The sequence below is a fragment of the Giraffa tippelskirchi genome, chromosome 12 (genome assembly GCF_054371585.1).
Source record: "Giraffa tippelskirchi isolate mGirTip1 chromosome 12, T2T-mGirTip1v1.2.pri, whole genome shotgun sequence".
NCBI lineage: Eukaryota > Metazoa > Chordata > Mammalia > Artiodactyla > Giraffidae > Giraffa > Giraffa tippelskirchi.
In genome coordinates, this window is record NC_137286.1 from 96,477,885 (window position 1) to 96,496,154 (window position 18,270).

The 18,270-nt window shown below is 40.8% G+C and overlaps 1 protein-coding gene and 1 long non-coding RNA gene across 6 annotated transcripts in view; both read left to right on the top strand.

Annotated features, from left to right (window-relative positions):
* The window catches only part of DCLK1 (doublecortin like kinase 1), a 345,430-nt gene that overhangs the window by 67,602 nt on the left and 259,558 nt on the right, over positions 1-18,270 (top strand). The gene's annotated exons all lie outside the window — the stretch shown is intronic.
* Positions 8,786-12,975, top strand: LOC145530443 (uncharacterized). The gene is made up of 2 exons (XR_014071774.1): positions 8,786-8,876; positions 12,809-12,975. It is a non-coding gene; the product is annotated as an uncharacterized LOC145530443 (long non-coding RNA).

Genomic DNA, 18,270 nt, shown 5'->3' on the forward strand with positions numbered 1-18,270 from the left:
CATATTATTAGGGCACTAGTCCCATCATGGGGACTCCACCCTCATGACTTCGTCTGAACCCAGTTACCTCCCAAAGGCTCTACCTCTACAGTAGGGATTAGGGTTTCAACATATGCATGTTGGGGAGGCACAACATTCAATCCATAGAACCTATTTACTAATGTACTAGTGGGTGAGAGAATCAGATGGTTATGATTTACTAAAATAATTGATCAGAGCTCATATAATCATGTTAAAGTTTGTGGCTTTGCTAGTTCTCCATTTTTGTTCCCAATGTCAGTTATGTGATTATTGGCTCAAATTACAAACCAGTGATTCTGAAGGATATCGACCCTGAGCGTTCATTGGAAGGACTAATGCTGAAGCCGAAGTCCCAATACTTTGGCAACTTGATGTGAAGAGCTGATTCGTTGAAAAGTACCCTGATGCTGGGAGAGATTGAAGGCAAAAAGAAAAGAGGGTGGCAGCGGATGAATGGTCAGATAGCATCATCGACTCCACGGACATGAATTTGGGTAAATTCTGGGAGATCGTGAAGGACAGAGGAGCCTGGTGTGGTGCAGTTCATGGGGTCGCAAAGAGTCAGACATGACTTAGCGACTGAACAACAGCAAAATTATTGGCTGGGGCAATAACTTGATGTAATTGGTTCATGGGAAAATGACGTGGGTTCTGTTAACCAGATTGAGCCAACCATGTATTAGGACTTGTTAAAGCAAACATAGAACAGGGACACATGTGACAAGATGTGTGGTCGTCCTGGTGGGGGTATTGGGGGTGGCAGTTTGGGGAAGAGATTGCATTCCTCCAAGTGGCCAGTCTGGGTTTGCAATGCAGGCCCCGTCTGGCCCTCCTTCCACTTTCTTTCATTGTACCTTGCTTGTGCCTTTAGTATAGTAATCCTTTTATTATATTTTTCTGTTTGTGTGGGTTTTGTGTGTGTGCGTGTGTGCTAATAGACTTTTAGCTGCCAGAGAACAAGAACTGTCTGTTCATTTCCACTCTCTCCATCGGTTGACACTTCACATCCTGAGAGTAAACATTTAGTCCATTGTCTCAGTGACCCATTTCTAAGGGGGTGCTGGCAAGCCAGCATGCATCCAGAGGGGGACAAGCAGATTGCTCAGTATTCTTGAATCCATTTTACACAAGGAGTTGATGAAACTGGGGTTGTTTAGGTTGGAAAATAGTCGCGTTTGCATTTCGTAGTCCAGCTTGGACAACAGAGAGCAAAGCATCGTGGTTAAGAATTAAAAGCAGTGTGACCTTTGGCAGGTCTCGGTGTACCTGTTTGAAAAATCAGAACAGGGCGGGTCCCTCCTTGGCTGGTTGAGAAGCGCTGGCACTTGGCAAGATGCTGCTCCAAAGTGTTGAGTCAGCAGCCACCTTCTCCACTCCTCTGGCTTCTTTTCCTCCTTCCTCTCGCTTTCTCCCCTTCACCCCGACATCCCGCCTTCACCCTGATATCCCACCCTCCATAGGAGGATCTTATGGAAGGATCTTAGCTATCTTATAGATATGGAAGATAAGGTTAGAGGATTAAGTGGTTTGTTTGAGATTTCTTAGGAAGATGTGAAAGAAGAAACTGTAATCTGGGTGTCTGTCCATTATTCTTTTTTGGACCAGATAACTGTCTTCAGACATTTGAGAGGGTGTCGTATAGGAGATGGAGGAGACGTAGCATCGCATCACAGGGCAAAACCAGGGCCGATGGATAGACATTAGCCATGGGAAGTGGAGACAGCAGAGGCAATCTGAACTTCTAACATTGGAGCTGCTTTTGGAATCAGCAGTTTCCCATTGTTAGGAAAGTGTTCCTGCAGAAACTGAGGAGACAGAATAATAGCCAAAGGGGCTGGAACGAGGGGATTTTGGGAGAGAGAATTGTACGAGATGTCTCTAAGTCTCTTCCAAATTTAAAATCACATTATGCTTGTGTCTCTTTCCTTCCCTGGATGGAGTCAGCCAGTCACTGAATTAATATAATTTCACTGCTGACACAGGAACGGGGAGTCTTTATATTCCACAGGAGAGAACCAGGGTTTGAAAAGTTGTTCTCCCATTAGAATATGTAGAGGGGAAGATGTCAGGACGACATAATCAAAATGGTGCACGAGAGTAGAGATGGAAGGAGAACTCAGATGCTGTCAGAGCTTTTTTAGAATTCAGCAAATGACGACTCGTGTTAATTTTCAGATTTTTTTTTTTTTTTTTTTTTGAGAATTGGATAGTCAACAGTCTTCAGGAACCAGTTTTATCCAATAGTGCAGACTAGGGAGGTAAAGATGATATTTGAAATTAAGGTATTTGATGGTTGTGAATGCGCCCATAATTGCTTGTGTAAATTCTGCCTGTTCCAAGGAGACAAGAGAAAAATGACATCTTTTACATTATTAACATACTGAACTGGTACACTCACATCATTCAGCATTTCTTTGTGTAAATTTTGAACTGTAACTTTCTCTTTGTTAAAGATTTTGTCTTCCTACACAATTCTATTCATTCTGTTTACTCTTAAGAAGAAACTAGTCTTATGGATTAAAAAAAAAAAAGTGGAATGAGGATAAGAAATATCCATGAAGTGAGGGGTCAGTAAGACAGCCTTCACATTTATTTAACGTCTCCACTGTTCTTTGACTATTATTCATACAGTCTCATTTAATTCCTATTAATTCCATCCACATTTTCTGGAAAAGGATGTGAGGTTCACAGGTTAAATAACTCACCCCAGGCTCTGCAGTAAGGAAATGATCCATCTTAAAAGGCAGACAAATAGAGATTTTTTTCTAGAAATGGTTCATTCACTCTCTATAAAATCATTTAGGAGCTCTAAATTATAAGGCAGTTGGTGGCATATGACATATGCTTGATTTCCCAATATAGTCAGTCAGATGTAGCTTGTAAGTAATCCCTGTATTTTATTGGTTGTATCCTCATTTGTATTTTCCCTTCATTATGGGCTCCTATCTATTACTCCCTACATGAGAAAAATGTGATATTCAGGAAGCCACAGTAGTAGCATTAAAAGAACTAATGGAAATGAACCTGGCAAATAGACCTACTTGTCTTATACAGGAATAAAATCAATAGAATTCTGCTTGTGAATTGGAAGGAATTTACACTTGGCAGATGACTCTAAAAAATATTCTTCACCTTCAAGAACCATCTATGTTTTAAAAACACAAGTTTTTGATGCTATTCCTCCTTAGAATCTGAAAAAAGATACATTCACCATTATTTCACAGAAAGATACAGAGGACAAGAGATAATGTGGTATACTTTAAAAATGAGTTTTCTTCCTTGAACATTTAAAAATAAAATATTTGCACCACATCTCTGGCAGGAATTCAGTAGCAATGATAAGAATAGAGTCACCTTCTGTGTCTAACGTAGCCTTTACAGTTGCTTTGTTTCATAGTTTTATAAATTGGGCTTTCTGGTTTCCTTGGCAACCCAGTTGTCGACATTGGTTGCTAAGGAGCAGCTTCGGCTGCACAAAGCAGAAGGAGCTGAGTGTGCTACCGGGTGACTTCATCCCTGGCAGTGACAGGCGGTGGGGATCTTAGTACTTGTTCAAGTGAGGCCTCCATCTTGATTCTCATCCTGAAAGATTCTGATGGATTTTCATGACTTGTGTTATTCTGACAGTTACGAGGAGGTATAGGCACTCATGGGAACTGACAGTTGTGTAGCATTTCACAGCATCTAAGTTCTCATCTCTGTTTCATCAATCACATGATGTCAGTGACTTATTCAACAAAGGAGAATCTATTGCTGTAGTTACAAGATACCAAATAAGCCATCCTATCTTCTTTCTTAAATGTAGCAGAGGACACTCGAGAAAGGAAGCCAACTGTTCGTCTTTGCAAATCAATGTGAGAGCAGGACACTGATGTTGGATTTCAACTAGAAGAAGTAGAGATTTTCATGAACTTGAACCACGACCAAATGGTCAGTCCACTTAAAAATAACCCACCATCTTGGCTGTTGTAAACAGTGCTGCAGTGAACATTAGGGTGCGCGTATCCTTCTGGACTCTATTTTTCTCCAGATATATGCCCAGGAGTGGGATTGCAGGATGATATGGTAGCTCTGTTTTTAGTTTTTTATGGAACCTCCATTCTGCTCTCCACAGTGGCTGATTGTCATGCCCAGTGAAGTCAGACAGAAAAAGAGAAATATCATATGAAAGATTGAGGGCAGGAGGAGAAGGGGGATGACAGAGGATGAGATGGTTGGATGGCATCACTGACTCAATGGACATGGGTTTGGGTAGACTGCAGCAGTTGGTGATGGACAGAGAGGCCTGGTGTGCTGCAGTTCATGAGGTCGCAAAGAGTCGGACACGACTGAGCGACTGGATTGAACTGAATAATGTGGAATCTTAAAAAATGATACAAATGATCTTATTTACAAAACAGAAACAGACTCACAAACTTAGAGCACGAACTTTTGGTTACCTGGCAGGGGAAAGATAGTTAGGGAGTTTGGGGTTGACATGTACACCCTGCTATATTTAACATTAAATAACCAACAGGAACAACTTACTGTTTAAAAAATAAATGAATAACATTGGCTGTCAAAAAAAAAATAACCCCCAAACTGTAACCAAACCTTTCTTTATCGACAGGTAAGAGATATTGTAGTTCTTACAGAAATACATAGTTAATTTATGTATGCATATTTTTGAATGTGACTTTATAAGCTGTGATCAGCATAGTAATTTGTCCATAAATCTCTGTCATGGTCAACGTGCCCATGTTTGGGGTGCATGTTGCATGAGGACATCAGTGATGTGTGAATCCTTCATGTCAGGGGTAGAAGGTCCTCGTGTTCAAAACAGAGGCTCAGGATGAGTGTAAGCGCCACTTCCATAGCTCAGGTGTGAGCTCGACATCCGTCCTTCAAACTGTCGAGCCTGGAGGGCTGATGGGGGTTATGGGGAGTGTTAATGGAGGGAGTACCACTTCTCCTCCTTGCTTGGTTTTAGATGGTCACATTCTACAAGTTGGTCATCTGGTATTAATTATGTTTTGGAGATCTTCAAATACGGACAGTTTAGTTTCGGAAGCCCACATAACTAAGTAGACTGGTGATCCTCTTTGGACACCTGAGTTACCCTCTCTGAGCCTCACATTCATTATCTGTAAACTGAGTTGGTAATAATACCACAGGCTCCTCTGTCCATGCAGATTCTCCAGGCAGGAATACTGGAGTGGGTTGCCATGCCTTTCTTCAGGGGATCTTCCCAACCTAGGGATCAAACTGGAGTCTCCTGTGTCTCCTCCATTGAAGGCAGACTCTTTACCTCTGAGCTCTCCAAAGAGCCTGATAACCCGATTTAGACCAAACCCTTTATAAGAAGTTAGAGCTGATACTTAGAGCGTAAAGCACTGTGATTCTGTTTTAAGACTCATGTTCATCTGAAAGGGCACTCACTTGATTCAGTTCAGCCATTTTATTGAGCATCTGATACACGAGTGATTTTTCTGGATGTTGGGGGTAGGTCTGTGAAGAAGGTAGGAGTTCAGTTTCAGGTGTGCTAGGTGTGAGATTTCTCTTAGTAGTACAGGTCGAGATGCTGACGAGGCAATCAATTCAAGTCTGGAATTCAGATGAGAAATCTGGGTTGAAGATGTAAATTGGGAGGACATTTGCATAGAACGGTAGTATTTAAAGCCATGAAACTGGATGAACTCACCGAGGAAATGCATGTCAGTAGAGAAGAGTTCCGTGAACTGACCTTAATTTTGGGGTGCTCCGAAAAAAACAGAGCAAGGAAAAGAAAAGGCACCACAGAGAGGCCTGAGAAGGGATAGCTGGTTCCTGAGGGAAAGCCAGCGGCTCGGGATGTCCTGTGAGCCAAGGGAAGGCAGAGCCAAGAGGACCGAGTGACACCTGGGCGTGCGCTAAGGGCAGATGTGTCCCGAGAGCTGATCAAATGCGCTAACCTAGAGGCCATTGGCAGTCTTGACCAGAGCAGCTTAGTGGAAAAGTGGAGTCCAAACCTGATGTGGGTTTGGGCCTTTAGGGAAATAACTTGAGGGGAGAGATTGGAGCAAGCATAGACAACTCTTTCGGGAAGAAATGGGGAGGAAGCTGGTGAAGGAAGTAGGATGATAAGGATGGATGGATTTCATCAAATGTTTAAATCTATAAACATTGGGCCTTTGGTCTGTGTGGATGGATTTAGTGTCTTTAGTTTCTTTGCTGTGCCTGTCGTGATAGCCCATGATCATTAGTGTTTTTTTTTTTTTTTTTGAGTTTTGACTTTCAAGTTCTCAGTTTCTACAACAAAATTAAGTTATCATGTTCTGTATGGATTACTTAATATAAATGTTTCCCCTGCAATGCCAAAGCAATATGATCCAGTGGTTAAGACCATGTACATTATGTCATTCAGATGAAATCCGAGTCTCAGTTCTCCTCCTTCTTAGCCATGTGAGCTGTGAAATTCTTTTAGTTTCCTTAGCCTTGTTTTTTTTTTTTTTTATCTAGCAAATTGTTGTTGTTCAGTTGCTAATTTGTGTCTGACTCTTTGCAACCCCATGGACTGCAGCACGCCAGGCTTCTTTGTCCTTCACTATCTCCTGGAGTTTGTTCAAACTCATGTCCATTGAGTTGATACCATCCAACCACCCAACCATCTCATCCTCTGTCGTCCCCTTCTCCTCCTGCCCTCAATCTTTCCCAGCATCAGGGTGTTTTCCAATCAGTCAGCTCTTCGCATCAGGTGGCCACAGTATTGGAGCTTCAGCTTTAGCTTTAGTCCTTCCAATGAATATTTGGGGTTGATCTCCTTTAGGATTGACTGGTTTGATCTCCTTAATGTCCAAGGGACTCTCAAGAGTATTCTCCAGCACCACAATTCTGGTAGCAATTCTTACCTTGTCGAGATGCCATGAGTTTTAAATGAACTGTACTTGCTCACGCATGCTCAGTCATGTCTGGCTCTTTGCGACCCCATGGATTGTAGCCCGCCAGACTCCTCTGTCCATGGGATTTTCCAGGTAAGAATACTGGAGTGGGTTGCTACTGCTTGCTCCATAAATGAAGTAATACAGTTAAAACCTTTAGGTCAGCACTGATACCTATGTAAACTTCCAGTAAAGGTTAGCTGTTATTGTAGCTATTAACTTATATTTTGACATGAGTAACATAAGGTAGGAAAAAATATGAGGTTGGGAATTGACCATACTTGGGTTTCTACTCAACTTCATTACTGTCTATACATCTTACTTAACACTGCTAAATTTGTTTCCTCATTTCTAAAATGAGGTTAATAATTCTTAACACAAAGAAAATTAAATGATACATTTATAAAATTACATTGTACCTTAAAAAGTACCATACAAATATTCATTTCATTTATTTAAAATGAAATTCTTTTTTAAAATATATTTGATCTCTTCCATTAAATTTGTGTACTAAGAAAAAAGAAATCTTAGTCCATCTTTGTAGTTTTAACTGTGTAATTTCATGGAAAGTTTGGGTTCCGAAGAGAATGAGGGTGTCCAGTGGCAATATAAGATGTGTTAACATTATTACTTCTTTTAAAAAGTTTTGAAGTGTGGAAGATACTACAAAATAGAAGAACAGAAATGTGACTCTGTTATGCATATATGCAGTTATTAAATTTTTTTCCCATATGGACTGGCTCAAGTGAACTAGCTTACTTGGTGCCAAGCAGGTGTCTTTTTATCTTTCTGCCAGAATACTATGTCCTTTAGGTGTTTTTATTAAACTGGAGAAAAATGATCTATAACAGCTGGTTGAAAAAAAAAAAACAAAAAACACAAAGATGAAGGGGAATGAAGTCAGCTAATCATCTAAGGAAGCTTCCAAGTAAGAATAACCTAATGGGGAAAAAATGAGTTTAGTGTGGCTTTGTTTGATAAAAATCTAACCTGACCTCGCACAAATTCCCTGACCATAACTGAAGTAACTCTAATCCCTTTTGCGTCCACTTGGTCATCCCTTGGGGCTTACCTGATAGCTCAGTTGGTAAAGAATCTGCCTGCAACGCAGGAGACCCCGATTCGATTCCCGGGTTGGGAAGATATCCCCTGGGGAAGGGATAGGCTACCCACTCCAGTATCTTAAAGGATGCCTTAAGGATGTGGAGGAGCTGTAGTAACTAGTGCTGTTACTGCTAGTTTATATGTATATAGTTTTCAGATCTTAAAAAAAAAAAAACAAAACACTTTCTTGAGCTTTGTTTGTAATTTTTAAAACAATCCCATGAGATCAGTTTTAGAACTAGGGTTACATCCACTTTAAGAAGAAACAACTGGTTTCTGTGATTGCATAATTACCTTTGGGTCAAAGCTGGAACTGAGCCACTTTAGAAAGTTGTTGGATGAAGTATGTTTCCCCCCTCCCCCCAAACCCCCCAACCTTTCAGGCACTGTGCAACAAATGTGAATTGTAGAGTTCTGAGCTTCTTTTGGGTACCTGAGAATTTTATTTTATTTTTTAAATAATACATGTCTTGAATCAAATATGTGTCTTGAAGCAAAATTACATCTAAACTCACTCTTTCCACCAGACACATAGTTGGTCTTAAGAACTCTTTGTTGGCTAACCAGTCACAGTATTCTGTTGCAGCATGTGGTCATCATATACTTCATTGTTGCTGCTGCTAAATAGAATGCTCGGCAGTTATTTTAAAGGAGTAAGAAGAAATTCTGGCATTTAAAATCTTTAGGTCGTACGCACGGAAGGCCACTATGGAACACACATAACGTTGCTCTGAGAGCTATGGAGAAAAGATACCTAGAGGGTGTCCAAGAGACAGCTGGGAGATGATCCTGCAGCGACATAAGAATAAGTATTGAGGCTGTGTGTAACAGAGCCCGAGCAAATGAGGGATCATGGTGGGTAAAGGCGGCTGATCCGGGAGAGGCTGGAGTCCAGGTTGATGGGTGGAGAGGAGGGGGAAGGGAATCTCAGTGGACGGGAACAGGAAGGGCCAGTGGAACTGGCAAGGGGAGGTGATGCCACCCTGGTGGAGGTTACACTGAAGCCATTTTCTGTCACTTAGTGATCAAATGTCACCTTGAAACAAGCTTTGTTGCTTTCACGTGGCCTAATTCTTAGAGCCTTGGGGTAAAAACCATGACAGAGTTTAACAAATTAAGCTGTGTTCTTGTTGAAGCCAGAGTGGTAACTAGTAGTAGTCTTAATTTCCCCATTCCTTGTCTTTATTCCTGTTGCTTGTTGGCAAAGCTATTCAGCTTAATTTGAATTTAATCTAATACTTGGATTCAGGAAGAGGATAGTGTTTTAAAAGAATTACTATCTCTTAAAGCCTTTTTCTCCATTTAAAATATAATCCAAGATATTTCCAAAGCATTCTTTTCTGAACTCTTTTCCAACAAAACCTTTTGCTTGGTTTCTTTTTCCATCAGCGCTCCACTCCTACTATATCTTCAGTTTCTTCGTCTGGCAAATGGAAATTAATACTAAGCATCTCATGTGATTTTATTGAGTTAGCCGAAAAATTGGGGTTTTTCCCTAACATCTTACAGAAAAATCCAAAGGAAGTTTTTTTGCCAACCCTGTTAGGAAGGTTAAATTACTGTGATGTAATGTGAAAACTCTATACATTGAAAGGTGCAGAAGCTACTCTAAAGTGATCTTATATTATTAAATATGCAACTCTATAATTTATATTTGACTAAAAAACATAGCTTGTATCTGATGACTATATTTGGAAATTGTAACATACATTTTATTATTAATTTTTCCTTTTGTCTTGGCTTGTCTTCACATTATCCGGGAGTTTTCAATTCATCTAGATTAGTTTAGTGTGATTTGAAAGACCCAATACTTCACAGCATTCATCACTCATGCTTTTGGAAAGAAGATTTGAAATGTCTAATTTTGAAACTAGTGAAATGGATTCTTTTTTCCCTGTGGCTTTTAAAAAGCATTTCAGAAAGTTGTTGTGTTGTTTAATTTGAATCACTGTGTCTTAGGACCAGTTACAAAAAGTTTCTTTTAAAACTTTTTTTTGTTGATCAAGTTTGCTAGTTATTAAATATTGGAGATTTCTTTGTAAAAGAATTATGAAAATTTACATGAGAGACTGCACTCTACCAAGATGCAGACATATAAAAAGAGTAAAATTAAGAGTAAAATAAATAATGAGTAAATTTTTTAAAATCTGAAGATTTAATTTTTGGCCTGTAAAAACTGTATCATATGAATTTTACAGAGAAGTCATTCAAAGCTGAGTCTTAAGATTTATTTAGAGAGGCTTATATTCACTGACTACCAAGCAGTTCTTTTCATTGTGGCTTTGTTTAAAGAGTTTAGGATTGATTTACGTGGCCTCTTATTTATAACCTGAGACCAAGACAGTGTAGCCAGCCAAAACAATGTACAGTGTCAAAAGCATTTTAACTAAACACTGAGAAATTCATCTTTGTTGCCAGCATGAGACTAGCCAGGTCATCCACTGCCAAAATAATAAGAACAGCATGCTTTTACAGGCTTAGCACATTTGGCTCTGTTTGTCTGTAGCCATAAATTTTTAGGAATCACAGTATAAAATGTTGGAATCCAGAGTTGTATTGTGGATTTTAAAAATGTTCATCACTTTGATCATGCTTTCTAATTACATTCTTCTGAATACTTAGTTTTCCTCTTCCTATACTTTAAAAATAAGAACACTTTTATATATATAAGCAGCTCTTTTTGGCTCCCTAACGTCTCGACTGGTGATTTTTGTTTTCCACCTAAAGCAGATGTCCAGCACCCCTGCAACGCGTCTGGTTGAAAAAACAAAACAGATTTGTTTTCTTTGTTGGGAAGGAGTGCTTCCCATTAAGATAGTGGTTTTAGAGCTGGGCTTCCCTGGTGGCTCAGACAGTGAAGAATCCGCCTGCAGTGCAGGAGACCCAGGTTCAGTCTTCTGGGTCGGGAAGATCGCCCGGAGAAGGAAATGGCTATCCACTCCAGTATTCTTGCCTGGAGAATTCCATGAACAGGGGAGCCGGGTGGGTTACAGTCCATGGGGTCACAAAGAATCAGAATAACACTTTAGAGGTGGGAGTCCATGTCCGGTTGTCTCCCGGGGGCAGAGGGGACGGCCCTCAGGCAGCGGATGAGAAGCCCCTTGGAAGGACAGAGCCCTGGCATCTTAGTTGCCCCACGACTACCCTGAAGGATGCCATGTGGAACCAGGATCCACATTCCTCAGAGCTGTTGAGTGCGTTAATTTCTGAATTACAATGCAAAAGAAGAAAAAGGAAGGAAGGAGGCAGGAAGAAAGGGAGAAAAAAAAAGGATGGAAGGAACAAAAGAGAGGATGGAAAGAAGGAAAAGAAAAGGAAAGAAGGGAGAGAGGAAGACAGAAAATATTAACAGATTTATTATTGGCACAGACCTCCCAGTTTACAATAGAGGTTGTAGCTGCCTGGTTTATTAGGGCCGTGCTCAGTTCATTACAGCACTTGGTAGCCAAATGAAAATGTCCGAGAGGAATGTACTAGAAGTTACGTCAAAGGCTAGTGTGTTTCCTATTTTGACAAGCTCCATTTGGGCAAGTGGTGTCATTTAGACTCATCTTACAGCGCAGGAAAATGGTGTTGTTCCCAGTGATTAACATGGCAGTTACAGTCCTGGAGCCTCAAATTCCAGGTCCCGTCTGATCTGCAGCACCGTCGGGGAAATAACTGTGAACCGTGTCCTGGATGGCAAAGCTCTGGGTTGGTCTTAGACGCCTCTCCTTACCTTCCACGTTATTGTGGAAAAGAACTCGACCTTTCTGACGTTCAGGTGCCTGGTCTGACAGGAATGTCTTGTGTTGAACACATTTCACGAGGTTATTTGAGGTGCAGATGAGGCCATGTATGCTGTAACCCTTAACCCTTGGCAAATTGTAAAATGCTATTCAAATTAGCGACTGAACAACAAATTCAAATCAGGGGTGATGAGTTGTGGTTATTCTGATATCTGGGACTTATCTTTTATATTGTGTTTTATTTTCCCCTGTGCAAACTCAGCGTTTGCTACAAAGAGGGAAAAAAAAAAAAACAGCCAAAATTGCACACCTCAAACCTTTACTATTTCTGTTAGCATTTTGATAAAATATTCATATATAAATGATTAAGAATGCTTATGGATATTCTTCTATATATTCAATCTGGCATCCTCTATTCCTTTTCCATAATATATTAGCATATGTATTTTTCCATTTTACAATGTAATTTAATTGATTATTTAATTTTTGGCAGTTTAGGTTTTGCAGAATTTTTAAAGATGTATTGTATTATCCAGAGGAATCTTTGTTCTGCCTAACTGTCTTAAGGCTTAAAGATAGGTTCTTAGAAGCTGAGGGGCCTTGAGCTTCCACATCAGTCATTGGAAAGTTGTCTTTCCAAACCATCCTTCCATTCCTGTTTTTCATCCTTATATAGGAAGAACAACTGAAATTCTGGGTTGTAGGAACACTTGCTAACATTTATTGAGAGCTTATTCTGTGCCCACTACATGCTTAATATCTAATATCTATAATTGTAACAACAACCCTAAGATAGCTGCTATTATTCCCGTTATATAGGTGAGTACACTGGGGCACATGGAGGTTAAGTAACTTACTTAAGATCACATAGTGAGTGAGTGGAGAAGCTGGGGTTTGGGGCTAATTTCTCAGGAAGTGCTAAGTGCTACATGACTTAGGAAGCTGAGAGACCATTTATTAGCCTGTCATGATCTGCATATTTTGTTCAACTCTTCATATTTACAGTCTGTCAGAAGTCAAGAATTCCAGAGAATGACTTTTTTTTTTTTTTTTTTACAGAAGATGCGAGTGTTTGCAGAACTTTTCCAGCGTTGTTTAGGAGTCTGATGAATCATTATCACACTACTGCCCTTGCTTATGTAATCATGTGTGAGAAGAGAGAATGAGCTCAGAGTAATGGCATGGCAATCCTGTTTCTCCTTGAGAATAAAATGCTGATGAAAGGAGATCGGTACCATTATTATGAAATATATATGATGGTGTTATACAGAATTGTCATGCTTCACTTCTTTTTTCTGGTATAATAGACTCTGTAAAGAGTAAAGGGGAGGTTAGCCTTTTCCTTCTTTGTTTCCTGCCTTGTAAACTAGAGTTCAGTGGAGCTTTGTCTTATCTGCAGCTTAGAGACAGCAGTATTGGACAAAAGCACATATATGATAGCAAATTGCTATATATATTTCCTTCTAGGCAATGGCACCCCACTCCGGTACTCCTGCCTGGGACACCCCATGGACGGAAGAGCCTGGTGGGCTGCAGCCCGTGGGGTCGCGAAGAGTCGGACACAACTGAGCGACTTTACTTTCGCTTTTCACTTTCATGCATTGGAGAAGGAAATGGCAACCCACTCCAGTGTTCTTGCCTGGAGAATCCCAGGGATGGGGGAGCCTGGTGGGCTTGCGTCTATGGGGTCGCACAGAGTCGGACACGACTGAAGCGACTTAGCAGCAGCTAGCCACTTGCTCTTCTGTAATATAGTCAGTGATGCTTAAAGCTGTGTGGGTTTTCAGATTAGCAGACACATCATTTTACCTTATTTGACTGGATAGTCAGCGCCTCTAGTCAGAGTCCCGTCTATGGCAGGACTGTGTTAGATGAGCCATGTTCATCACGTTTGGTGGGGCTCGTCCCCAGTATTCTCTCTCTTTTGTTTTTAGTGAGAGCTGTTTGGACTACATTTATGACTTTCATTTTAGTTGATTATTATAGATTAATTATACCTGTCAATGTGCCCAAAGCTACCCTGTAAGTCATGTTTTTAAAAATGTAATAATCTCTTTAATGGATTTATGAACCTCTTAGTGGGGATTGCTTGTCACAACATCAACTCATCGTTTCACTTATTCATGCAGTAAATATTTAACTGCCCGTATTTTATGTGCCAAGCTGAGTGCTGGCAACTGGGTGTATGTTAATGAACAAGACTGTGATTTGAAAGCCCTTTTAAAAAGGTTGAATTCCTAAGTACATACTCTGAAAAATGCACATATTGTTGTTCAAGGGCACAGTTGTATTTGGCTCTTTCCACAGTTAGAGAACAGTTCTGTTAGGTTCTATTCATTTTCTTTAAAAAGGAGTACCCGTGGTCTTCCCTCTTAAGGTGAAAAGCAAGAAATTCCCCTACACTGACCCTGTTTCCCTAATTCCTGTCTAGCAGGGGGTGAGTGCTCTGACTGGTGTAGTAGCTTCTGAAATATTGGGCATGTCTGACTCTTCTTAGGAGCCCTTGCCTTTTTCTTAAGTGACAGATGCCACAGCTTCTCTAAAGATAAGAATCTGAGGGCACTGAAGTTGCTGGGAAGCAGAGTGTGCATATTTTTTCCTTTCGTATATTTCAGAAATGGCCAAAGTCTAACTGAAGCCATGATGCAGTGACTTAACTTCCTAGTGAGGCAGAGAAGTCATTTGAAGGACAGAAGATACCAAATGCCCTCTGGTTTCTCCTTTCTCGTCACCCTTTGGGATGTCCCTGAGAACGTCTGGGTGCATTAAGTCTCTAGCTTGAGAAGGTGACATCTAGAACCTTCCAGAATGTCTAAGTGTCAAATCCTAAGGCACTTCACCGTATCCAGTGACACTGAGGACCTTTCTGTTAAAAGCTAATTATTTTCATCATAGCTTAGATGATAGAAATCACAGTCAGTAGCAAAATCATTTTATTTCCATGTGCACATGGTACTGTATTGGCTCCAGGCAAGTCAGAGTAAACAGACACAGGCCCTGTTCTCACAGGACCTCAGGCAGCCATGTTCCAGACGGGCAACCGAAGGACATCAGATGCAAACGTCAGCCAACAAGTGCAGCAAGGCCTCATGTTATTTGTGGTCATCGGAGGAAATACCCTCATTAAGTCTTCAATTGACAGCTGGGTCAAGGTCATTGACCTTTTGATTTTAGCTGTCAGTGTGACCTGAATATATGAAATTGGGATATCAAATTTGAATGAAGGTTTGTATCTTCAATTTTTATTTAAGATGAATCAAGTCTAATCTCAAAGAACTTTGTGCATTGACTCCTCTCTGTGGTCAGTTTTCTTCTCTGCTATTTTTTTCTTTTTAAATCAGCACCACCAGAGTTTGCATTTACCGTTCATCACTATCAACATTATCATCCTCTTAACTGTTCCTTGGGTATCTTTGTATGTCAGGCAGGCGCTTTATACAACTATCTTTAAATTTTTACAAATGCTCTGCTGTCACGTCTCATTATTTCCATTTTAAGAATTAACCTACAGGCTTAACTTTCAAAGGGGCATATTAAGTAAAGTTGAGACTCAAAATGTCTGGACCCAGCACCAGGGCTTCCCTGTATTATTCTCCACTTGTTGGGTTGTGAACCCTGACTGCTCCTCTGGGAGGTTAGAGGTGATTCCTTTATTCAGTCATTTAGCAGCAGTTTACTGCACCCGGTTCTCAGCATTGGCGAGAGAGACATAACCAAGACAGCGGTCTCTGACACCATTATGGTTTTGCCCACTCTAATGGATTCCAGGCGATAGCCAGTAAGTCGTAGGAAGGCTTGGGAAAGAGGACATGGTTTAGAGTTGTCTCAGTCTTCCTACATAGAACTATTGACGTTGTTGTTGAGTCATAAAGTTGTGTCCAACTCTTTGTGACTCCATGGACTATAGCCCTCCAGGCTCCTCTGTCCATGGGATTTCCCAGACAAAAATACTGGAGTGGATTACCATTTCCTTCTCCAGGGAATCTTCCCAACCCAGGGATCAACCCTCATCTCCTGCTTTGGCAGGAAATTTCTTTACTACTGAGCTGTCTAGCAAGCCCAGACCTTAGGTGAGTGTAATCTGAAAACAATTCTATAATCCTTGGGCTTCTCAGAATTAAGTGCAGTGTTTCTTCAACTTCAAAGTCATTATATAAATAAATGAGGGTGAAAGAACCAGTGTGTTCCCAGATAAGAATGATGTTTTATAATGACAGGGACCTCCATTGAAGTGTGAATCACAACCAGAACACCAGCAGAACTGTACCTGACAGAAGCGTTCCAGATTTACAGAGTTCTCAGAGAGCTGCTTAATAGATGAGAACATCTGAAAAATAGGACTTTGGGGCTTCCAAGGTCCTATGGTGACTGACATGGTGTTTTATGGAAGATGGCACTTGGGTGGGGGAATGTTGAAATTTACTACAGTATAATTCAGTGTCAGGAAAATCTCTGGCTGCTGCTTAGTTTTGAGTAGACGCTAGATAACTAGATTAAATGTTTGGTTGTTTGTAATATCAATGTGTTAGGATCGCCAGAAAGCACTGAATTGAGCCAACATACATTCACACGTCGTCAGTCACTTCTGTCTGGGTTGTGGTATTTAATTTAAACAAGAAACCGTTCCTGCCAATTTTTTCAGATATCCTATTAATCTTATTAAGCATCTGTGGACTGCATTACCCTACTAGAATTATTTGGGAGTCATTGTTAGTGGAAGAAGAGACGGTAGCTTAAAAAAAATTCCAAGTGGAAATTTGGGGAAAATTGGGCCTTTAAAAGGTTTTAATGATAGTTTTAGTGTGTTGTTAGTTGCCAGAAGAGAAAATGTGTATGGTGCAAACAGCTGCCTATCTGCTATCCTAATTTCAAAAAAAGAGAGTGTGCGTTTGCTTTTCGATGTCTCTCGACTTTAACAAAAAGACATGTATAACAGTGTACTTGTTTTTTAATGTGCAAGGACCTCTTTCAAGATTGTATCTCACAACTGGCTGGCCGTAGATGGGAAGAAATTTCAGTTCTCAGTTGAGGAAAGTCGGAGTGGGATTAATTAGTTCTCCGCGGCTCTGAATTCACTGTTGCTGTGAGCTGGTGACCTCAGTTTTAAGAATTCTGTCCCTCCCCATTGCCTCACATCCCCTCCATCAACACCACCACAGTTACCACCCCTGCAGGCTTTCTCTTGGTCTTCTGGAAGATTCCTTCTCTGAAATGTTGATTGTATTATAATCTATCCCACATGCTTCCTCCCCCATGTGGCCTTGTGCAGTTTTATACACGTCATTCCTAAGCAGATGTTGCATTCTTTATGACTGGCATGAAGATCGCTTCCTCGTCTGGCCTAGGGACCATTTCTGCTGGTTCCTGCAGTCTCTGCTGTATCCAGGTATTTGGGGCACAGGATACATTCTTGTGCATCTTCCTTCCTGCAGTCTCGGTTGCCTGAGTTGTGACTCAGTTCAGTTCAGTTGCTCAGTCATGTCTGACTCTTTGTGACCCCATGGACTGCAGCACACCAGGCCTCCCTATCCATCACCAACTCCCGGAGTTTACCAAACTCATGTCCATTGAGTTGGTGATGCCATCTAACCATCTCATCCTCTGTCATCCCCTTCTCTTCCTGCCCTCAATCTTTCCCAGCATCAGGGTCTTTTCAAATGAGTCAGCTCTTCGCATCAGATGGCCAAAGTATTGGAGTTTCAGCTTCAGCATCAGTCCTTCCAATGAACACTCAGGACTGATCTCCTTTAGGATGGACTGGTTGGATCTCCTTGCAGTCCAAGGGACTCTCAAGAGTCTTCTCCAACACCACAGTTCAAAAGCATCAATTCTTCAGCACTCAGCTTTCTTTATAGTCCAACTCTCACATCCATACGTGACTACTGGAAAAACCATAACTTTGACTAGACGGACCTTTGTTGGCAAAGTAATGTCTCTGCATTACTGAAGAGGCATAATTCTTTGATTGACATTCTATCTTTACTAGCGTATGTTACTCATTTTGAGGGAGAAAAATATTGTGGCCATCTAGTTATAAACCAGACATCTTTTTAATTCTTTCAATATTAGCTATCTTTTTGGTAATTTTGTTGCTCCATGCGCTTACTGAGTGTAAACTTAAGAATAAGCAACAGGGTTCTTAGAAATCTGTGCCAATCAATGCATACACACCCCTATAGTATGGCTTTGGCCAGAAAGTTCATTCAGGTTTTTCCATATCATCTTATGGAAAGCATCCCAATAGTATGTAAATCACAGTTAATGATTACATGTATTTGTTGTTGTTTTTCAGACGCTAAGTTGTGTCTGATTGTTTGCAACCCCATGGACTGTAGCCCACCAGTCTTCTCTGTCCATGGAATTTTCCAGGCAAGAATACCATTTCCTTCTTCCTGGAATCTTTTCAACCTGGGGATCAATCCCTACAATGGCAAGTGGATTCTTTACCACTGAGCCACCTGGGAAGCCCGATTACATGTACACCAGCCAAGTGAAATATGGAGTGTCCTCCATGTTTGATG